Consider the following 23,866-nt stretch of genomic DNA (forward strand, 5'->3'; position numbering starts at 1 on the left):
GAGCCCCTTGGCGCATCGTAATTCGATCGTTCGGCCATACATTAGTGGCATATCGGGGAAAGATCCGCTCCTTTGGCGATGTCGCCAAACGAGCGGATCTTTGAGTCTATGGCCAGCTTAAGTTTTGGGGTATTTTTGCTTTTGGAATCTGGTACTGGTTTAGCCCTGCTCTACATAGGTCCATTCCACCCCAAGATGCATTTTTTTTGCGAATTTTTATCAAAAGCTTAAATTTGCTTTTTTTGCCCTGTCTAACAGTGTTCATACACGATAAGATCCACTCATTTGGCGGGGTCGACAAAAGAGCGGAACTTTCCTCGATATGCCCACCAACGGCAAGATGATATTGGCTTAATCAGAATGATCGGATTACAATGGAGAGAATGGGCACCGACGGGTCGTTGGACCGCATCAACTAGCTGATGTGTTCCTCGTTCGCAGGAAAAATCAAACTTGACCGATCAATATCTGCCCAATTTTTGGCCTGATATCGATCGGGGGGACCTGTCGGAAGCCCCCACACATGGACAGATAGGCTGCTGAATTGTTCTAAAGGAACGATATCAACAGCTTTAATCTGCCCATGTGAGGGAGTAATGAAAACCCTAAGAACCTGAAATAAAATCGACATATTTTAACAACCGTGTCTAAATATATATATATCAGTATCAAACACCATTTGAATTCCCAGCAGCTTGTAAAATATTAAAGTAAAAAAAAACTCCATTTCAAGTCTTTTAAAAAAATTCTTCAAAAAATAGAAATAACCTTAGGTAAAGAGAAATAAAAAATGCAGAGGTTTCCATGCTTTTCCTGAGAATGATCTTTTTTCTGTTATAGCAAAGGCCAGAAACTTCAGATACATTCTTCCACCCTCTTGAGGGCAAACACTGTGAGAAAGCAAAGGGTTATTTGTAGGGGCATTGTAAGAAGCCAAAAGAGGACATAAGGCACCAATAATTGCACGGTGTACACCTCTGCGCTTTCCAGTGCTCTTTGTTCCACTCCATAATTGGCTAAATCTTTGAGTGGGATTTGGGGGGGGTGTATAATATCTGAACAAGCTAATTAATTCTCTTTCACAAAATAAGCGCACATTCTTGAAGCCGATGCCGCTGTGTATGAGAATTGTTTATAAAATCCCCATCTAGCCGGGAAAGGAGGTGAAAGGACGATGTATCGAGTGCGCAAACACACAAAATGAGAAAAGCAAAGGCCCCAGTCTGTGTGTGTGTGTTTGTCGCCCAGATTAAACATGTAAACAAAAAAGATAAAGCTGAACCGATTGGGTCAACCGGGGATTTGGGTGACACAATAAATATTGACAACACAAGTCGGAGTATGATGGAGGGAGTACGGACACGGCAACGGGGTTGTTGAACAGAATCTACTTTGACCTCATGTGTAAACAATTAGATCGGGGGGAGCAGTGGAAGAACAAGTGGGATGTTTTGAATTCAATAGGGAAGGTTAAAGACCCCAAATCCCAGTATGTCAAATGCATCAATAATTATCTTAAAGGGATACTGTCATGGGAAAATTTTTTTTTTCAAAATGAATCAGTTAATAGTGCTGTTCCAGCAGAATTCTGCCCTGGAATCCATTTCTCAAAAGAGCAAACAGATTTTTTTTATATTCAATTTTGAAATCTGACATGGGGCTAGACATTTTGTCAATTTCCCAGCTGCCCCATGTCATGTGACTTGTGCCTGCACTTTAGGGGGCACTCCCTTTCCCCCCCCAGCAGCCAAACAACAGAACAATGGGAAGGTAACCAGATAGCAGCTCCCTAACACAAGATAACAGCTGCCTGGTAGATCTAACAACAACACTCAATAGTAAAATCCATGTCCCACTGAGACACATTCAGTTACATTGAGAAGGAAAAACAGCAGCCTGCCAGAAAGCATTTCTCTCCTAGGGGCAAATTCACTAAGATTCGTAGTTGCGCCAGGCGTAACTTCGCCGCACTTCGCCAGGCCTAGTTTCGCCAGTGCTTCGCAAATTCACTAAAATCCGAAGTTGCGCTCAGGGGTAGCGTAAGGTTGCGAAGTTGCGCTAGCGTTGATTCGCTAAGTGAAGCGAAGTTACGCTAGCGATGGTTAATTTGCATACGGCGCCAAATTCAAATTTCAATGGAGGAATACATACAATCACTACAAATGCCTAGAAAACCTTCAAAACATCAAATAAAATTTTTATTTTGCCCTACACATGTGCCCACTGAGTCAGGAAATGTAGGGGGGAAGGAGGGGAGCCCCAAAAAAATTTGCGATCTTTTTCAGCCTATCACCCATAATGTAGAAAACACGCCAGCGTTTTTTGGGACTTAGAAAAAATTTTGACTTGTTTTGAAGCAATCCCTATCTACTCTATTGCGCTTCGCCTGGTCTGAGGTGGCGAAGGAAGTGAATTTGCGTTAGTGAATTTGCGTAGTTATGTCCGTAGCGATAATTCGCCAGGCGTAAGGGTGCGAAGTAACACTAGCGAATCTACGCCAGCGTTCGTTAGTGAATTTGCGCAGTAACGAAAATTCCAAACGCTAGCGAAGTAACGCTAGCGTTCGGCGCTTCGGCGCTTAGTGAATTTGCCCCCTAAAGTGCAGGCACAAGTCACATGACATGGGGCAGCTGGGAAATTGACAAAATGTCTAGCTCCATGTCAGATTTAATAATTGAATATAAAAAAATATGTTTGCTCTTTTGAGAAATGGATTTCAGTGCAGAATTCTGCTGGAGCAGCACTATCAACTGATTCATTTTGAAAAAAAAAATTTTTCCCATGACAGTATCCCTTTAAAGGCAAGACGACTTCTGTCTCTGCTGCCATCATAACTGATCCTGCCTCTCATCACCCATCCTGAGTAATCTCCAATGCTTGGACTAGGGCAAGGGGTGGTGGAATTGCTAGTGTAGAGAATGCTCCCAACCCCCAGAAGATGATTCACATGGAGTAAAATATCAGTAACACTTTTCGGTTACTGGATCTGGCCCCTCAGCTTCTACCCTGGAAACAAGGGAAACATGTCAGACCTCAGGTTGTGTTCTTGTGTTATATTTTTGGACAAGGTGTACTTATCTCTACATTATTGGCTGTCAACACCAGTATTTCTTAAACAATAAGATTTTTTTTTAGGCAATAATTATAATACAGGTATGGGATCAATTATCTGGAAACCCATTATCCACAAAGCTCTGAAATTATGGGAAGGCTGTCTCCCGTAGACTCCAATTGAATCAAATAATCCAAATTTGTAAAAATGATTTCCTTTTTCTCTGTTTTCAAATACGAGCATTGGGTTCGTTATTCCCTTATTCGGAAAGCTCCGAATAATGGGAAGGTCATAGACTCCATTTTAATCAAATCAATCAAAATGTTAAAAATGATTTCCTTTTTCTCTGTGATAATAAAACAGTCGCTTGTACTTGATCCCAACTATAACATAATGAATCCCTATTGGAGGCAAAAACCATCCTGTTGGGTTTCTTTAATGACTACATTATTGGCACCAATTAAAATGAGAAGTCTGCCTTTTAAAGGGGAATGTCTGGTTTAAAAGTTATTGCAACTTTTAACGAAGCCATTGTCTTTAAACTTGACAACAAAATTGCACAAAATTTTGATTTAAATGGAAACTATTTCTAAATACAATATCTGAAATAGATAAAGAACAACTGGATATGATTCTCTGTTCTCCAAGGATTCTAATAAAATGTCTAGCCTTTGTTTAACCATATCTAAACCAGGACTTGACCTACATTTGGACATACATACTGTACTACCTATCCTATTATATTCTTACTTTTAGTTATATAGTAATCTAAAAATTATACATTGTCTGGTATTACTTACCTTAAATATTTTTGTAAGGATTCTGAATTAATATGTTTCGGGGGATTTACCTAAATAAAGAAATAAAAAGTTATTGCAACTAAAGACAATGCTGGACTGGGGAGTCCGGGGCCCACCATGGGCTACTGCCTTAGTGGCTCCCAAACTCCCTCCCCAGGGGCCTCCCGTCCCAGCCATGAGACCCCCTCTCCCTCTCAAAAGCAGCCTTAAAGGAGAAACAAACCCCTTATTAAAAAAAACCTACCCCACATAGACCCCCTTCCCTACTCCCCCCCAGCCTAGCTGCTACTCCAGGCAAATGCCCCTAACTTTTTACTTACCCCTCGGTGCAGATTCAGGGATCGGAGTTAACAGCAGCCATCTTCCGGGTCTTTGTGTCTTCTTCCCGAGCTTCGGCAATTTCCCACCATTCTCAGATTACCAAAGAGATGGAAGATGGCTGCCGTGAACTCCGATCCCTGAATCTGCACCAAGGGGTAAGTAAAAAGTTAGAGGCATTTGCCGGAGCTAGCAGCTAGACTGTGGGGGAGAAGGGAGAGGGGTCTAGGTGGGGTGGGGGGGGGGTAGGGTTTCTTTAAATAAGGGGTTTGTTTGTCCTTTAAGTGAAAAGAGGAGGGAGGAACAGAGGCAGAACTCAATAAGAAGAGAGGAACACATAAGGAAAAGGCTGATGGAAGAAGGAAAGGAAAAGGAAGATCTGATGGTCATGACTCATGCAAGGAACAGAGGCTTATTTTAGCAATGATGTATTTCTCTCTTTAAGGTATCTGCAAAAGACCTCCCAGATACTAGAATATTTACTTCTCTGGGCTTCTTTCTTCTCTAAAAGAAAAGCTCCAATACCTCTAACTAGCAATAGGGCTCAAATGCCTATGGCTGAATTACAAGGCTGTGCATCATTGTGACTCAATGTGTAAAGCAGGTTTAGCCTCAGGTTGGTTTCTTTGGGACTACACAAACTAGAGATATATCTCTTCACATCATTTCAGTCATGTGTCTAAACTGATGCAAGACAACTTGGTGATATGAAATACGTGTAAGGAACATAAGAATGTTTGCCATAAAGGTGGAGGAAAGTAGGTTTTACAAGATGTTCCATTCTTAATTTAATTCAGCACTGTTTCAGCATCAATTTATAAAAAAAATATAGAGCCATCAGCGCAATATTCTCACCAGCAATAAGTTGTTGAAGGTTCTCATTCATCCAGGTCATGGTATATAATAATAAGTCAAATCAACTGGACTTGTAGTATTTTTTCTCTTGAAGATGTTTCACTAGTCGTCTATCTGGCTTTCTCAGTTGTAAAAGACAGTAGAATCACCAGCGATACTTTATAAATACAGGTTCTGAGGTGAAGCAAAGCAGAACTTCCATTTTCGGAAACGTATCATTTATCTAATCCAGACAAATTGAATCACCCACCATTCTTAAATTACATAAATATCTTAACCATTCACGCCTAATGGAAATCTAATTTCTTTCCACATAGTCTACTTTGAGTATTGCCTTTGAACCCATCCATCAGGCATCCTAATTTATCATTTTAGTTTCTTTCTTCTATTAACATGATGATGCACTCCAGCCTAGCTTTCTCCGACCTTCAAGGTTTCTCCAAACCTCTGCTATCTTCAACCATCTGGCCTACTCCAAACTTGCTTTAACATTCTGTCCTTCTACAGCCTTCTGGCTTTCTCCAAACTTTTCCTTTCTCCAACTTTTTGGCCTTCTCCAAGCTTCTAGCTTTCTCCAAACCTCAGCTTTCTCCAACCTTCCACCACTGAGATGTCATCAAACTAAGGAATCATCTTCTTACACATAATGTATTCCTTTATTTTACTTGATTTTTTAAGAATACAATTATTTATCCAATGTTGGTACAGTATATCAATGTTATAATTGGTACAGTATATCAATGTTCTGTTTAAATGTAGGGTTGATTTTTTGAACTGTCTTATTGATTTGCCAACCTTGTTTCTTTTAGCTTGAATAGTTGGCTTGGTCACTTAGACCACTAACTGATGTTGGTATAGAGTTTAATATCAGTTGCATGCTGCCTTTTAATTAGAAAATCAACTCCTGTTAAACTATTTTTTTAGATTTGAGTCCTACCTTGGCTTTTCTTGAAAATTTCTCCCTTGGGAAGGTTTGTCTTTTGTTGAATGTTCTTTTTCATAAACATCTCATGACTTGTAAAATAAGTACAAGGCTTTCGTTAAATTCACCCTTCAGATGCCTGAATCTTTGGTCTAATCTTTCTTTGATGCTTGTTCAGACCTAAAAAGCCTTTGATCAAGACATCCTAAACCTGCATGTAACAGTGAAATCATACCTTCCATTCCTCCCTCTCTCTCTCATTATCCCCTCTACAACATCAATTTAAAAAATCCCAAAAGAGTGAAACACGGAGCGAAATTTGTAATCCTTTATATACCATGTATGAAAAGGTTACAAAAAAAAATGTTTGTACTTCCGAGAATTACATGTACAAGTAACGTTAAAACAATTGAACATTTTTAATGAATGCATAGTAGATATTTGCTTACAATTCTTGTTTTTTAATTGTGCGCAAAAACTCCAGTACAATAGAAAGGGCAATTCACCTTCATTAACAAAACTGTAATAACTGGGGAAAAAAACAGAAATATGTTAAAACTTTTCATAACCTGCCAAATTTTGTAAAATTAACATGGTAATTAGGGGGTGTGGCCACAAAATGGGCGTGGCCAAAAATTTCACGGCCCTATGCACACCAACTTCTTTTTATTTCCTAAATGTTGGGAGGTATGTAATCTGAACTGAAGTATGTAGGTTCCCAGCTAGAACCACAGTAGATAGTTCTGGGGCCCCAAAAGGGTGTCGGTGAAGACCTGGACTAGTTGGGCTCTCCTACTTTATGGAGTCAGATTGGTGTCAGTAGACCTATTTTCTGGTATCCTGCTTAAAGTAAAAAGGTTAAAATGTCATCCCCAACCAAAGGTGCAGCTAATAAAGCCCGCGTTCTGGTTGGCGATAACAGTTTTTTTTTTATTAAAATGCCTCCCGCCAGTGCTACGCTGCCCGCACTGGGATGGAGATCCCTGGGCGAGCAGCCATGTCTGGTCACTCAAATGAAAATGTGCCATGAATTGCTTGTTATGCGCATGCGAGTGACACAACATGGCTGCTCGCACCGGGAGCTCCCTCGCTGGCGGGGTTTTTTTTTTTTTTTTTTAAAAACTACTGTTATCCCCAACCGGAATGCGGGATCTATTAGCCACACCTTTGGTTGGGGATAACATTTTTACCCAACAGGTGCCTTTTAACTAGTTTGTTACAGACAATTTCCAAAATGAATGTGCAGCTCTATCTTGGCTTAGGCCAAGCTCAGTTAGAGTTGCTCATGAATTTAAAGTTTTTTCAAAATTTTCAAAAGAAATTTAATTCTAGGCAATACAACATATTGAGTAGTTTTAATTCTATTGTAAATGCAAATCTGACTCCTCAAACCCCTGTTATAACCACAATTGCAGCTTATAAATGATGGCAGATGACTGACATATGGATGGTATCACAAACTAATTGACCCAGTGGATTAAACAATGATACCAAGAATTAATGGTGCTCTCAGCTTCTACTTATGTTGGCAGTGGCTCATATTGCCTGATTGAAAACTAATAAATTTGTAATACTTGTTAAATCCATATTAAAACTAGACTAACCAGTGAATGAATGAATGAGAAATGGGTTTTTTTGCCTCTGGATCAACTGGCAGTTAGGCAGGTTAAAAGGTTGAACTTGATGGACGTATGTCTTCTTTCTAACTTACTACTTACTTACTACTACTTATTAGATAAGCTTGAAAGCTAAACTATTTAATCAATAAATATTTCAGAAATTGATACAAAGAAACAAATGGTGTTTGACTGAATGTAGGCCAAAGAGGCAGTGCCCTTGGGGGGGAGGAGGATAATTTAGGTCCCTGTTGATCGGTGGAATTGATGAATGTCATAAGATGGAATTTAACACTCATTCGGTTGATGTTCTTGAAGACCATTATAGTTTGGCTGAAATGATCCTGTATGGAGTTTGCTTTTGGGCAAGATCTATGGAGATGTCTGACAGCATTAGTGAAAAAGACAAGGGGGCAGGTTAGTACGTGATACTGAAATTCAGCACTGGGGATTTTAGGAAATGTCTCTTTATTACTGTTTTTTTCAGGTTTTAAATCATCCTATTGTGACCTTAATTTACTTTTGGTGATTTAGATACCCATAACCTTTGAAGGTCTCATAAACAGATTGATCAGACACCAGACCAGTGATCCCCAACCAGTGGCTCCAGTAACATGTTGCTCACCAACCTCTTGGATGTTGCTCACAGTGACCTCAAAGCAGGTGCTTATTTTTGAATTCCAGGAGACAAGTTTTGGTTGCATAAAAGGCAGGTGTACTGCCAAACAGAGTCTCCTGTAGGCTGTCAGTCCATATAGGGATTACCAAAAAGCCAATACCAGCCCTCATCTGGCATCCCCAGGGACTCAATTTGAGTTTTCCCATTAAAAAGCATAATTCATATTTTTTAATTCAAGTTTTTGGACCTGAATTTGAGATTTTTTTAATTAAAAAAAAAAATATATTTGCATTTAGAAAAATGGCAATCTTCTTTTGAAGTCAATGGAATGTTTATTTTAAAAATTCAAGCTATTTTATGACCTTTATAACTTTGTTTTTAAAAGCTAACCTTACAATGTGACTGATCATGGGACCGAGTTTAATCTACAGAATAGTGAAGAGGACATAAAGTATTTCAGCAACCTGCTACTTCCTCCGCTTTCTGTCCTACAGTTCTTGTCACTGCAACAGCTACTGGTTAGGAAACTTGATGGGCAAGCTGGCAAAGATCTGAATTTCAGATCCAACCAGTCAAACCCATAGTACGTTTATAGAAATAATTGGCCATATGGAATTGGATGAGTGAGGGTTGCTAGGTTATAAAGCTTGGGTGATAAGTCATAAATCGTATGTACTGTATAGTGTCCCTGGTTTCATTCCAACCTCAAATTTGAAGGTTTGGGTTTTTTTCAAGGTTTTCCAGAAGTGAACTGTCCCTAACTGAATTTTCAGTAAGTGTGTCCTGTACAAGGTGGCCAAGATGGTCCACTGAAACAATAAAAAAGAAGCTAAAGCCTGTTGAGATCCAGTCAAACCAATGACCGAATCAGGGTGATTTTGAATAAACAAGAGCTTCATTCTACGGGAATCTCATGCAATGGAAGAAAAAAAATTCCTCTTTGTCTCCATCCTTGAGAGAATGTAAGTTAAAGACAAATGTTCTTAGAGGTGCAACAAGAAAGGAAAAGATCTTACATTTTGAAAAATGACCCATGTATTATCCTAAATAGTTAAATAGTAAAAGTGACACTAACATTCTTCAACTTTGCAGGATAAACTTTTAGATGCCAAGGTCATGGAGAAATTGAGATGAAGAAAACTCAGTCATTTAACATTATTCCTTTCCTTCCACCCTTTGAAAGCTCTGAATATTTTAATATAAATTTTTTGGGCATGCACTAATATGCCAACTGGTGAAAGGGGGGACGTAAGTAATTACCGGTGTTCATGTCCAAACAAATGAAGTGCACTTGTGCTCAGCATTAAACAAATGGCCTCCACTGTGACTTTCCACACAAGCAGATGTGAATGGAGCCTCTAATTAAGTCTGCTGCAAAGTGCAGGACGTGCAAAGCATTGTGTGTGTGTGTGTTTGCTTATTTATAAGTGCCGCAGAAAAGCAGCAAAATGACGACAGCTGGTTTCTGATGCATCTGCTGAAGAGGGATTATGCTGATTCTATTGAAGAAGACCTTATATTCCCAACACCTACTAGGGCTACTGTTCTAAATGGTGAGCACATGGGCTGCAACCCAAACTGACCTTTTTTGAGTAGCAATCAAAAAAAACCCTTAAAAAAAAGATCAATGTGAGTCTCTCTTAACAGCATGGCACCTTAATTTGGGGTCTTGACCCACAGTTTAAGAATATCTGGTCAAGACCTTCTCAACCATCTCTTACCCTACAGTCCAGGCTCAAGCAGCAATTCTTATTTTTGGCATCTGGAAGGGTGATGATTGCATTGTAATGATGTCTACGGGGATTTCATTGAACAATTAATATGTGACGGGGCATAACATCTTGCACTATGGACCACATTACATTTGGAAGAAACTCTCAGACTCCATAAAGGACTGTAGATGATGTGCCCCTCGACCTGCTAGATATAAAGCCCTGCACCTCCAAACCGCTTTATTTGGAAAGGGTCAACGAAATAAAAATTGCAAAAAGAAAAATCATAGAGGCTGATTTCAAGTTCTAGAAAAACAAAAATCACAATTGCGAAAAAAATATCACAACAAAACTTGGGAGGGTGTTTTTCCTCCTCAATCAATAATATATTTAAAGAAAAATTCGACCTGCTAGATATAAAGCCCTGCACCTCCAAACCGCTTTACTTGGAAAGGGTCAACGAAATAAAAATTGCAAAAAGCAAAATCATAGAGGCTGATTTCAAGTTCTAGAAAAACAAAAATCACAATTGCGAAAAAAATATCACAACAAAACTTGGGATGGTGTTTTTCCTCCTCAATCAATAATATATTTAAAAAAAACTCAAATGGGTTAAAGAGGACCTTTGTCTAAAGTGTTGCTAATGAAAATCACATTGTTCCATTTATTTTTAATGAGGCAGTAAAAATTGTTTTAAAATTAGACTTAAAAATGAAAGAAAAAAGAAATTGAACGTTAAATTGCATTAAATTGCTCAGATGCTTCAGATACCCTCTCCCTCATTGACTTCAATAAAAACAGCTTTTAGGTAGCAAAGTGGCATTTGATAAATCTTGAAATTCAGTTTGAAAAATGTGAACTCAAATATATTCAAGATTGAGTTTTCTTTCCTGTGATTTTGGTAAAAAAAACTCAAATTTAATACATTTGCCCCATAATTTTGTTCTAGAAAATGAGTTTCATTGTTTTAGCGCCAGGATTCTTTAACACTTTAGTCTCAGAGTGGCACAATGGTGCTGTTGATGGGGTTTAATTATCAACATTAATAGAGGTTCATTAAAAGAAGGTTAGAGGTGCCAAATTTGGAAATGTGGTTTTAAAGTTACCAGACAGCTTTTTGCCATCATCGTAAAGTGTAATCTACAAGTGGTTTGTTGCAGGTGGCTGTAGACTTAGATGAAGTTCATTTCGTTTCCATTTATTCTTCATGGAGGCCTTATAATGGGGCAGACCATTTTGTGATGACCCCAGTTGGTCATTCTGGATAGAAAAACAATGGTGCAACATAATAAAAGTAAATTCCAAGTCTAGGAATCCATAGAATATAATCTGTCCGTGGAGATAATGCCCCACCATCATCAACACTCCTCATCCTCCTATTTGTTTATGTTTCTGTGGGACAGGGTCCACCACCTTCCTGTTGTCTTTAGCACTTGAACGTGAATGTAAATATATTTTTGTGTTTATTTATATTCTATTATTTTGTTGATCCCTGTCTGACCTGTTATTGTATTATTATTATTATTTTAATGTACAGTGCTATGTACATATGTAGTGCTCTATAAACACAAATGTTCATATACAAATATGGGACCTTGGGTTTTCTGGATAACGGACCTTTTCTTAATTTGGATCTCCATACCTTAAGTCTACTAGAAAATCATTTATAAATTAAATAAACCCAATAGGCTGGTTTTTCCTCTAATAAGGATTAATTATATCTTAGTTGGGATCAAGTACAAGCTACTGTTTTATTATTACACAGAAAAAGGAAATAACTTTTGAAAATTTTAATCATTTAGATAAAATGGAGTCTATGGGAAATTGCCTTCCTTTCATTCAGATAACGGGTTTCCGAAAAATGGATCCCAAACCAGTACATGCATATACGGGCTGCTCCCAACTATTTTACCTCTGTTCATTATTCATAGGCTGGCAGCTCCCTGCTTTTTTTGGAAAAAAGACCAGAAGTATTGGTCCCACAGGTTGATACCCCACGATGCAACTTTTTAGAGGGGAGAAATCTTGAATTTCTCCATTTCCTTGTGTAATTTTTAAAAACTGCCCCAAATGCCACTAGCAATTAGCCTCAGACTGGATGAGGATGCACGATAAAGGACATACAGTATATACAGTATAAACAATATTCCCACATTAAATACATTATAAAGTGAAAGGCAGAGGGTCCTGTCACCCCTATTCCCTCCCCAAATATCAGTTTAACTGAAGGCTGGAATTATTTCCTGCATTCTACTTAGTCAAACTCAGTACAAACGTCTTCTGCACTGCCGAGTATGCATCCGTGTACCTCATATAGTGCAGCCAAATCAAAGCACCCTGGCACTAAAACAGTTATACACTGTGTAAAAGAGTATTCAGAAGGACCCTTCATTGTATCTGTATGGTTGTTGGGGACGTGCCTGCTAGAATATCAGCCATAAAGCAAGGCAGAACTGCTGCTTACAATGGGGATCAGATAGGATCTGTGTAGCCACTGGGACAGAATGCTCTGTTATACAGATAGCTAGAATCTCAGCTGCCATAAAGCAGGACAGGACTGCTGCTTACAATGGGGATCAGATAGGATCTGTGCAGCCACTGGGACAGAATGTTCTGTTATACAGATAGCTAGAATCTCAGATGCCATAAAGCAGGACAGGACTGCTGCTTACAATGGGGATCAGATAGGATCTGTGCAGCCACTGGGACAGAATGTTCTGTTATACAGATAGCTAGAATCTCAGCTGCCATAAAGCAGGACAGGACTGCTGCTTACAATGGGGATCAGATAGGATCTGTGCAGCCACTGGGACAGAATGTTCTGTTATACAGATAGCTAGAATCTCAGCTGCCATAAAGCAGGGCAGGACTGCTGCTTACAATGGGGATCAGATAGGATCTGTGCAGCCACTGGGACAGAATGCTCTGTTATACAGATAGCTAGAATCTCAGCTGCCATAAAGCAGGACAGGACTGCTGCTTCCAATGGGGATCAGATAAGATTTGTGCAGCCACTGGGACAGAATGTTCTGTTATACAGATAGCTAGAATCTCAGCTGCCATAAAGCAGGACAGGACTGCTGCTTACAATGGGGATCAGATAGGATCTGTGTAGCCACTGGGACAGAATGCTCTGTTATACAGATAGCTAGAATCTCAGCTGCCATAAAGCAGGACAGGACTGCTGCTTACAATGGGGATCAGATAAGATTTGTGCAGCCACTGGGACAGAATGCTCTGTTATACAGATAGCTAGAATCTCAGCTGCCATAAAGCAGGACAGGACTGCTGCTTACAATGGGGATCAGATAGGATCTGTGCAGCCACTGGGACAGAATGTTCTGTTCTACAGATAGCTAGAATCTCAGCTACCATAAAGCAGGACAAGACTGCTGCTTACAATGGGGATCAGATAGGATCTGTGCAGCCACTGGGACAGAATGTTCTGTTCTACAGATAGCTAGAATCTCAGCTACCATAAAGCAGGACAAGACTGCTGCTTACAATGGGGATCAGATAGGATCTGTGCAGCCACTGGGACAGAATGCCTTCTCCTTCTTGGCCTTCTCATTTTAACATTTGTGAGCCTTAACAAGTTTAATCAGATGAGCCCTTTCCAGATATACAGCTTTATATAATGTTGCTTTATGTGTAAGAGAACAGATGGAGGAAAGTGAGTAGTGAAACGACACGTCACTAAGCGCAGGAGCAGCTCATTACTCGTGACACAGGTAGGATGAGGGGATGTTGCTGTGAGATAAACAATCTTAAGACCAAATTTGTTGCCCTTTTTCTTTTTTTTGCATTTCACTCTCAAACATCTGAGCAACCGGTTTGCTCTGAGAAACATGTTAATTGCCAGCAGAGCTCATTAAGGCATGTACATGCAAAACACAGCAAGAAAGATTAAATGGACAAAAGTGCAATAATGAACTGTCAACAATCACGTATATCTACACGGCAAGAATTGCTCAAGAATGAGGCATTTAGAGGCAACAAAAGATCGTCTCTGGGGCAAGAAGAAAAGACAATCTAGACTTTTGTTTAGTCAACACAATTGATTACAAATGAGAGATTAACAGGATAGCCTCAGATTTTTTTTTTTTTGAGGAGGGGGGGGGGTTTGAAAATAAAGAAAATTCCAATTAAGTCGGCCGAATGTTAACTACATAGATTTCCATGCTCAGCACCCAAAAGAAATTCTCATTAAATCATCCCCGGTGATCCTTTTTGGAAAGTAATTTGTGTCCCTGATGGAGAGGGGAAAGGGGGGGGGGACGGTGCAAAAGAAATCGTAAATTCTTGGCACAATGATCTTAGGAGACACGTTGAAAAGCGCCAAAAGGAAGTTAATGAGCATCTGACAAGCCGCTTGGATCTAGTCCTGGAGAAGAGCGATGAAAAGATGGAATTGGCGAACTATTCTTTTTAGCAAACATGAAAAGGCCAATCTGAAACACGGTGCCGCTCAATAGCTTGTTGAGAGTATATCGCACAATAAGAGAAAACAATGGGCAGGCAACTGTATACTTTGCTACCAGTTTATAAAAATGTGTGTCAACGAAGCAGCCTGGTTCTAGTTCTGAAGAATATATTAATAATCCTTTGATTTTGATTGGGGGTGCCAAAAGTTAGGCGCCCCTAAGTGATTGTATTTACTTACCTGACACCCTGGGTGGAGAAAGCTGCACCAATCATGGGGTTCTTCTTCTTGGCTTCTTCTTTCTTCGCGCAGGTACACATGCGCAGTACAGCGAGAAGCAGAAATTTAACTAAAAAGTCGACTATTTCGTTCTACTGCGCATGCCTCTGCCCTGGGAAATTTGAAGAAAGAAGAAGGCAAAGGAAGAGGATCGCTCCGTTGCGCTCGTTTGAATAACCCCGGGCCGGTGCACTTTTCTGCTGATAGGAAAACCAGCCAGGGGTTTCAGGTAAGTATATCGGATCACTTAGGGATGCCTAACTTTTGGCACCCCCAATTAAATAGGCCTTTTCTTCTCCTTTAAAGACCAACCCATGAAGTTCTAGGGGCAAATTTAGTTACCTCCGAAATTACGCCAGCGACGGCTTTGCCGACATCGCAACACTTCGCCAGGTGTAGATTCGTCAGGACAACGCTGATTCACAAAAATCCGAAGTTGCATCCAGGGTTTCGAACGCTTGCGAAGTTGCACTAGCGATAATACGATAAGCAGTTCGAAGTTACGCTAGCGATGCCTAATTAGAAAACGGCGTGCAGTTGTACAATGGACGTATATGTTGCAGCAAATACATTACACTACACAAGCCCAGGGAACCTTAATAAAGAAAATAAAGTTGTTATATTGCCCTACACATGAGCCCAGTGTATAGTTTATGTGCCATATGTTAGGAAATGTAGGGGGGAAGGAGGGAACCCAAAAAAGATTTACGATCTTTTTCAACCTACATATCACCCTGTAAAAAGTAAAAGTCGCCAGCATTTTTTGGGACTTTTTTTCAACTTTTTTTGAGGAAGTCCTATCTACTCTATTGTACTTCGCCTGGTCTGAGGTGGTGAAGGCAAGTCTGGTGCAAGAGGTAACGTTCAGTAAAATCCTCATCTTAGTGAATTTGCGCAGTTACGTCCATTCGCCAAAGCAAAAATTCACCTGGCGTTAGAGTGCGAAGTAGCGCTAGAGTCTATCTCCTTCACTAGGGAAGTTACGACAGCAACCGTTAGTAAATCGACGAAGTTACAAAATTAATTTTCGCCAGCGTTAGTCACTTCGCCCTTGAGCAAATTTGCCCCATAGAATATTTATAGCCAAGTTATAAGGGAACTTATCCAACCCAAGTTGTTTGTATTTAGAGAACAGCACTATTCTTTTGGCGACGCAAGGGGGAGAGAGACACAAGGAACCCAAGTGCACAAAATCACTCCATGTGGTGCTCAGTTAAAAGCACTTGCATCCCGGGTCTGGCTGCCGTATGTGCCTACATGCCTCCTCCCACATGCCCCTCTGCCAAAAAGTGCACAATAACCTATGCCAAGAGGTTTTGCTGAACAGATAAAGGGAATATACAGTCTATTTAAAGGGGTGGTTTACCTTAAGTTAAGTTTTAGTATGTTAAAGAATCACTAATTCTAAGCAACGTTTGCATTTTTATTTTTTTAAAGGAGAAGGAATTAATTTTATACTTGGGTGTGCCAAAAGTTAGGCATGCCCAAGTGATTGTATTGTGTTTACATACTTGACACTCCTGGCTGGTAGGGATGGGCCAATTTGACTTGTTTCGTTTTGCCAAAAATTTGCCGCCAGTCTTTTTTTTTGATGCACAACACCATACAAGTCTATGGGCATCATTTAAGCGGCGAAACGAGGTGAAAAAATTCGCCCATCCCTACTGCCCAGTGCTCCTATCAGCAGAAAACTGCACCAACCCAGGGTTAGGGCAGGGGCACATGGGCAGATTTGAGGAGATTTACTCGCCTGGCGCCTAATCGCCTCTTCTGTGGGGCAACAATCTCCCCGAATTGCCTTCCGCCTGCTATAATGAGAAAACGCCAGCGCAATGGCACTCGCGGCGCTTCAGTTTCCGAAGTCACCCCACTTCGAAAATCGAAGTGCCACAAGTGCATTGGCGCAGGCAATTTTTTATTTTAAGCAGGGGGAAGGCAGTTCGGGGAGATTGTCGCCCTGAAGAAGAGGCGATTAGTCGCCAGGCGAGTAAATCGCCCCGAATCTGCCCGCGTGCCCCTGCCCTTATTCCAGAACCATGGAGTCATCCTCTTCCTGCTTCTTCACTCTTCACATTTCCCGAGGCAGACACTTGCGCAGTAGAACAAAAGAGCCAACTTTTTTTTTTTTTTTAAAGTTCCCCAAGTAAAAAACAATTGTTATTGCTACTTTTTTTTACTCGTCTTTCCATTCAGGCCTCTCCTATTCATATTCCAGTCTCTTATTCAAATCAGTGCATGAATTCAGGGGAATGAAAGCAAAATGTACTGATCTGGAATGAGGGGTACTGTATGTTTTGGGCAGAAGTAATTCCTTGTATTCTTCTCACTCACCACCCTCTTTCCACGCCACTCTTATTCTTCTTTATTGCTCTCGTCCTCATTTTGTTTTTCCCTCTTCCAATGTTGTTTTCATTGACATTTTATTCCTCTGCCAAGAACAGAGCCTAGACTTTGCCCCCAATTGGCCCAAGTGTCCCTAATATCAGTCAATTTCTCCTTTCCAGTTTCCTCCTCTGATCCAGGCAAGAACCCCAAACTTTTTGATACTGCAACATTGAGTACAGTGAACATATTAAAGGGCCAAGATTATTGATGGGATTGTGTTGATTTTTAGCCCCCCCCCCCCATTAGAATTGCTACCCTCAAACCTTGGCATTGCTTCTCTTTGCTGAAAATGACACCAGCCTTGGGTACTATTCTATAAGCTCCATGCTCATAGTAAAATGTAAACTTTAATCATGGATCATCAAAGAGAAACTCCTCTATGGAGTCTGGAGATAGCGATTATATAATTGCTGGGGGCACCTGACAAATGGGCATCTCCCAGTGATGTCCTTTAAAGGAGAAGGAAATTCCCTGGGCGCAAAAACCCTCCCCCCTCCCCTGTGTTGTCCCCCCTCCCCCCTGGCCTACCTGACCCGCCGGGCAAATGCCCCTAACTTGTTACTCACCTCTCTGCGCAGGTCATGTCCACGGAGCTCACAGGCGCCATCTTCTCCCAAGCGGTCTTCTTCCTTCTTTGACTGGCGTTTTTGGCGCATGCGCAGTAGGAGCATTTACCGGGTACGGATCTACTGCGCATGCGCCGAATGTCACAAAGTGAAATTGGAAAACTTCAAGACATTCGGCGCATGCGCAGTAGATCCGTACCCGGTAAATGCTCCTACTGCGCATGCGCCAATAACGCCGGTCAAAGAAGGAAGAAGACCACTTGGGAGAAGATGGCGCCTGTGAACTCCGTGGACAGGACCTGCGCAGAGAGGTGAGTAACAAGTTAGGAGCATTTGCCCAGCGGGACAGGTAGGCCAGGGGGGAGGAGTGAGGGGGGGCAACACAGGGGAGGGGGGAGGGATTTTTGCGCCCAGGGGGTTTCCTTCTCCTTTAAGGTTGGTCTTGTAGCATTGAGATTGTCTAAGCCTTCTTAGGATTTTCTGTCTCAACTGCTCATACAGTTCTCTGCTCGTCTTTCTTTCCTCCATGTTCAGTGAGGGCACATAGATAATCCAAAATGGCTGAATGTGGGCATCTTTTATGGTGGGTACAAATTAAGGGTGTGTTTAAATGCACATTAAAGGAGAGACAGCTGCTTTAATTAAAATATTTTTTGAAAAAACTGGTTTTCTTATTCAAAGGGTTGGAGCCCTCCCACAATACAAATGATTCATCAAAATGAGGTGCATACATACATTTTTGGGTTGCAAAGCCAATTCTCAAACTAATTGAGGGTCCCCTGAGAAGAAAAACTACGCTTAAGGTACCACTTATTTTGTCAGTATATTTTAGGACCTGTGTGTGGAGTAAGCAGGCAGTAGGTGAGGGCAGGCAGCGCAAACAGGAGGGCAGGCAGTGTGAAAGGGTTTTCAGTGGAACAGTTTTTTTGCAGTGGAGAGAAGACTGTCAGTTGAGATTGTCATGACATAAAGTGCCTCCAGACCCACTACAGGCTGGATTAGAAAGGGTCAAGTGCAATTATTCATTTAACTCCAGAAGAGCTCCAAAGGCATGTATTATAGGCATGTATTATCTCACAACTCAGTCTTATGGGGGCTCAGCAAGCCTCACTTAAAAATTCTACCTGCTGTGGGGTTTTCGCATATCCACCCAAAATAGGAGCATATAAAGAGCAAATGACATCCTTCATCACAACTCACTAATTACAGGACACAAAATGTCGTGATGTTGTGACAATTGTGCAAGCTCTGCCACTATAATCCAAGAAAAGAAATCATTACATTAAAGGCTTCGATATGTGAGTGCAGCATAAAACACTCTACTTTCATTCATTCTTCTAAGTAAGTGTGTGCGTGTGTTAATATGAATAATTCATTTGAATTAATTAGCAGAACTGCAGTTTAAAAGCAAACATCTGATTGGTCACTGTGGGTTACAAGACTTATAGAGCCCTCTGACTGCCAAGTTAAGGTGGCCATACACGGAGAGATCCACTCGTTTGGCGATGTCGCCAAATGAGTGGATCTGTCCCCGATATACCCACCTTGAGGTGGGCATATCGGGCTGATCCGATCGTGGGTCCTAGGGCCCAACGATTGATCCTAACGGTGGCTTTACGGGCGGTTGGATCGCGGGGCCGCATCAACGAACAGATGCGGCCGCGATCCAACGGGATTTTTAGTCCCATCCGATCGAGATCTGCCCGACTTTCGGCCAGATCTCAATCGGGGAAGCCCGTCAAGGCCCCATACATGGGCCAATAAGCTGCTGATTCGGTCTGTCGGCAGCTATTATTGGCCCGTGTATGGCCACCCTAACTCTCTATAATAATCAGTGGCGTAACTAGTTGTTACTGGGCCCCATAGCAAATTCAATTTAGGGCCCCAAAATATTTATAAGTTGGCCTATTTTACCAAGATATATTAAAATTGCTAGTTAATTAGGGTCTCAATGGGCCCCCTACACTCCTGGGCCCCCCTGCAACCGCAGGGTCTGCTTCCTCTATAGTTACGCCCCTGATAATAATTATTAAATACTCCCCCTACCCCATGTTAATCAATTAATCTTCAGGCACATCATTCCCATGTGTATATTAAATGTACCATTAGAAGAGATCTGGACTTATGGAATCTCTATTTGGCATTAGATATCAATGATCACTTACCTGTCCTTGTGCCGTTACGAGGAATGGGTCAGTCTATGACAGTGCTGTACATTTATTCACATTGGGGTTCTAGGGGGCATATAAGAAAGATTATTCTCTTTAATAAAACTGCATTCTCTTCAGGTAAATCTCTATGTGCAATGCCCTAATCCTCTCTAACTCCCAGAAGAGCTGTAAATAGAGCAATACCCTGCAGATTATGGTACAAGGAAACTCTAGGTGGGGTCCTGGGAGGAGAACAGTGGGGTCCTGAGCCTAAGGACATTGCCCAGCATTAATCTAGGCATTGGGTTAGGGAGAGAAAAAGACCCGTTAGCCATTGCAGAAAAGCAGAGCAACCCCCTGCTGGTAAAGTGTATAAATGTATATGTATATTGGCCTCCCCCATCCCCGGGGTGCCCATTATGCTATCCCAGCATGCATGAGCATACCACTTCAGTCCTCTCAACAAGCAAATAATGACGGTGAAAAACAAATAAATGAAACTTTCCTCGTCCGCTGAATGAAACTTCCAACTTGATTCCCAGTAGACAACTGGCCACACACACAGAGAGACGATTGGTTGATTTGGTTGCTTTGGACCTAAGGTGCCATTAGCTATGGTCAAGTGATTAGTAGTAATATCACCAGGGTTTTCCTTAGAGCGTTTACCAAACCGCTCACACTGAGACATAGGAAAGGTCAAGTTCTTGATTGTATTGTCAACAGGGTCCTCCTAGAGTCTTGCTAGGCCAGACCCACCATAATTCCCTTTATAACTGATTTACTAACAAGAATCTCAGTTGCCATAAAGCAAGGCAGGACTGCTGCTTACAATGGGGATCAGATAGGATCTGTGCAGCCACTGGGACAGAATGTTCTGTTATAAAAATAGCTAGAATCTCAGCTGCCATAAAGCAGGGCAGGACTGCTGCTTACAATGGGGATCAGATAGGATCTGTGCAGCCACTGGGACAGAATATTCTGTTATACAGATAGCTAGAATCTCAGCTGCCATAAAGCAGGACAGGACTGCTGCTTACAATGGGGATCAGATAGGATCTGTGCAGCCACTGGGACAGAACGCTCTGTTATACAGATAGCTAGAATCTCAGCTGCCATAAAGCAGGACAGGACTGCTGCGTACAATGGGGATCAGATAGGATCTGTGCAGCCACTGGGACAGAATGTTCTGTTATAAAAATAGCTAGAATCTCAGCTGCCATAAAGCAGGGCAGGACTGCTGCTTACAATGGGGATCAGATAGGATCTGTGCAGCCACTGGGACAGAATGCTCTGTTATACAGATAGCTAGAATCTCAGCTGCCATAAAGCAGGACAGGACTGCTGCTTACAATGGGGATCAGATGGGATCTGTGCAGCCACTGGGACAGAATGTTCTGTTATACAGATAGCTAGAATCTCAGCCATAAAGCAGGACATGACTGTTGCTTACAATGGGGATCAGATAGGATCTGTGTAGCCACTGGGACAGAATGCTCTGTTATACAGATAGCTAGAATCTCAGCTGCCATAAAGCAGGACAGGACTGCTGCTTACAATGGGGATCAGATGGGATCTGTGCAGCCACTGGGACAGAATGCTCTGTTATACAGATAGCTAGAATCTCAGCTGCCATAAAGCAGGGCAGAACTGTTGCTTACAATGGGGATCAGATAGGATCTGTGCAGCCACTGGGACAGAATGCTCTGTTATACAGATAGCTAGAATCTCAGCTGCCATAAAGCAGGGCAGGACTGCTGCTTACAATGAGGATCAGATAGGATCTGTGTAGCCACTGGGACAGAATGTTCTGTTATACAGATAGCTAGAATCTCAGCTGCCATAAAGCAGGGCAGGACTGCTGCTTACAATGGGGATCAGATAGGATCTGTGTAGCCACTGGGACAGAATGTTCTGTTATAACAAGAGGTTCAATGACTTTTAGATCGAACGTTACAATGATTTCTATGCACAGATACAGATATTTCAGTGAGTGTGTTCCTCAATCAGACATTATCCTGACTGTTTTTTTGTGACCTGAAACGGAAAATCTCAGTTTCCCCAGATCAGAAGTGAACAAACATATATACATTGCTTTGATACAATATGCTGGAGAAAACGATGACATAAATCACCGGGAACATGAAAATGTGTTAATTCAGTGCCCAACGAGACAGGCCAGTTAATTGCATTTCAGCGTTACTGAAAGATACAACTGAAATTCATATTTATTGGCGTCAGACGCAGGGTTTGTGTCACTGAGCAGCAGCCAATGTAATTAAGAGTTCTTTCAGGCACAAGTACTGGGGGGAACAGGGTGACTAATGGTCAAAGAATGGGGTCATGGTTTTTAGGATATTACCACCACAAGGGCAGGATTCTGCAGGGGGTGAGCTTGCTACTGCTGGAGAAGAGGCGCTTAAGGGGTGATATGATAACTATGTATAAATATATAAGGGATCATATAATAATCTCTCTAATGATTTATTTACCAGTAGGTCTTTCCAGCTGACACAAGGTCACCCATTCCGATTAGAAGAAAAGAGGTTCCGCCTAAATATTGGGAAGGGGTTTGTTACAGTGAGAGCTGTGAAGATGTGGAATTGTCTCCCTGAATCAGTGGTACAGGCTGATACATTAGATAGTCCAACTGCCATTTTGGAGTCAGGATATATTTTTTCCTCCTCTGAAGCAAATTGGAGAGGCTTCAAATGGGGTTTTTTTCTCCTTTCTCTGGATCAACTGGCAGTTAGGCAGGTTATATATAGACTTAAAAGGTTGAACTTGATGGACGTGTGTCTCTTATTCAACCTAATTTACTATGTACCCATGCCACTGGCTGGGGCCTAGAAAGGTTTACCCCAACATTTTTCATGTTAAGGGATATTTAGAGTTACCACCGCTTAGTTGCTGATACGTGGGAAGGTGTTGGGAGGGATGAAGGTCCTTGGGCACCGCTGAGGTCGATGGTCTGTTGATAGGTAGTTATGCCACTGGCTGGGGCCTATAAAGGTTTATCCCAACATTTTTCATGTTTAGTGATATTTAGAGTTACCACCTCTTGGTTGATATTTAGAGTTATCCCCTCTTGGTTGATATTTAGAGTTATCCCCTCTTGGTTGATATTTAGAGTTATCCCCTCTTGGTTGATATTTAGAGTTATCCCCTCTTGGTTGATATTTAGAGTTATCCCCTCTTGGTTGATATTTAGAGTTATCCCCTCTAGGTTGATATTTAGAGTTACCACCTCTTGGTTGATATTTAGAGTTATCACCTCTTGGTTGATATTTAGAGTTATCACCTCTTGGTTGCTCATACAAGGGAAGATGTTGGGAGGGTTGAAGTTCCCTGGGCACCCCTGAGGTCAAGGGTCTGTAGATAGGTAGTTATGCAACTGGCGGTGGTGTGCCAAGGTTTACCCCAAACCATGTCACCCCTTTAAAAAGAGGACAGTTATTGAATAAACAACCACTCAGATCCTTGATCCATGCATCCAACTTGCAGCATGTGATTTTACTGAGTGTCCTCTTTTAAAGGGATGAGATGGTAACCACAGTACTATTAGTTACTAAAGGAAGAGGCTGCCCATAAAGCATATTGGCTGGAAAATTATTACTCTAAAGTACTATGTGGTACCTGGCTTGCATGAGTACAGCCTGTCTCTGCTCAGCCCTCTATTTATGGGGGTCTTCACCAAAACCTTTTACTCCATAATGAAGGAAATCCCCTTTAATAAGCACCCCCTCTGTCTCTATTAGCCCAGTTTATACATTAGAGGAGCTTGTGTTTGTAATAAATGAAGCAGAAAACTGCAGGAGTAGTAATTACCTGGGACTTCACAGGCAACAGAGCTGGACAGGAGGCAGATCTGAGATTCAGGTGGATCACAGGACATTAGGTTTCTGCATTGGTAAAGGAGGAATAATTCTCATAGGAAAAGGAGAACATCCAGCCTCCAGGCTGCTGCGAGGAACAATCGGATCCCTGCTGTTGCTATTCTGTTACACTCATGTGCAGAATTTATCCGCTCAGCGGCTTGTTTGTTTTGCTAACGAGGGATTGCAAATTAGTCAATGGCTCAAAAGCAGGCAAGTGCTGTGTATTCCAGGATCTCATCAGTCTAAAACAAAGGAAGACAAATGATAAATTTGAACAAATCAATGTAAGAACAT

At 41.5% G+C, this 23,866-nt stretch overlaps 1 long non-coding RNA gene across 1 annotated transcript; it reads right to left on the reverse strand.

The window, feature by feature from the left end:
* On the reverse strand, nt 1–23,803 carry LOC108714732. The gene is made up of 5 exons (XR_001935412.2): nt 23,523–23,803; nt 19,713–19,781; nt 6,397–6,476; nt 3,853–3,902; nt 1–890 (listed from the first exon to the last, which is right to left on the reverse strand). It is a non-coding gene; the product is annotated as an uncharacterized LOC108714732 (long non-coding RNA).
* Nucleotides 23,804–23,866: the final 63 nt, after the last annotated feature.

The sequence above is a fragment of the Xenopus laevis genome, chromosome 4L (genome assembly GCF_017654675.1).
Source record: "Xenopus laevis strain J_2021 chromosome 4L, Xenopus_laevis_v10.1, whole genome shotgun sequence".
NCBI lineage: Eukaryota > Metazoa > Chordata > Amphibia > Anura > Pipidae > Xenopus > Xenopus laevis.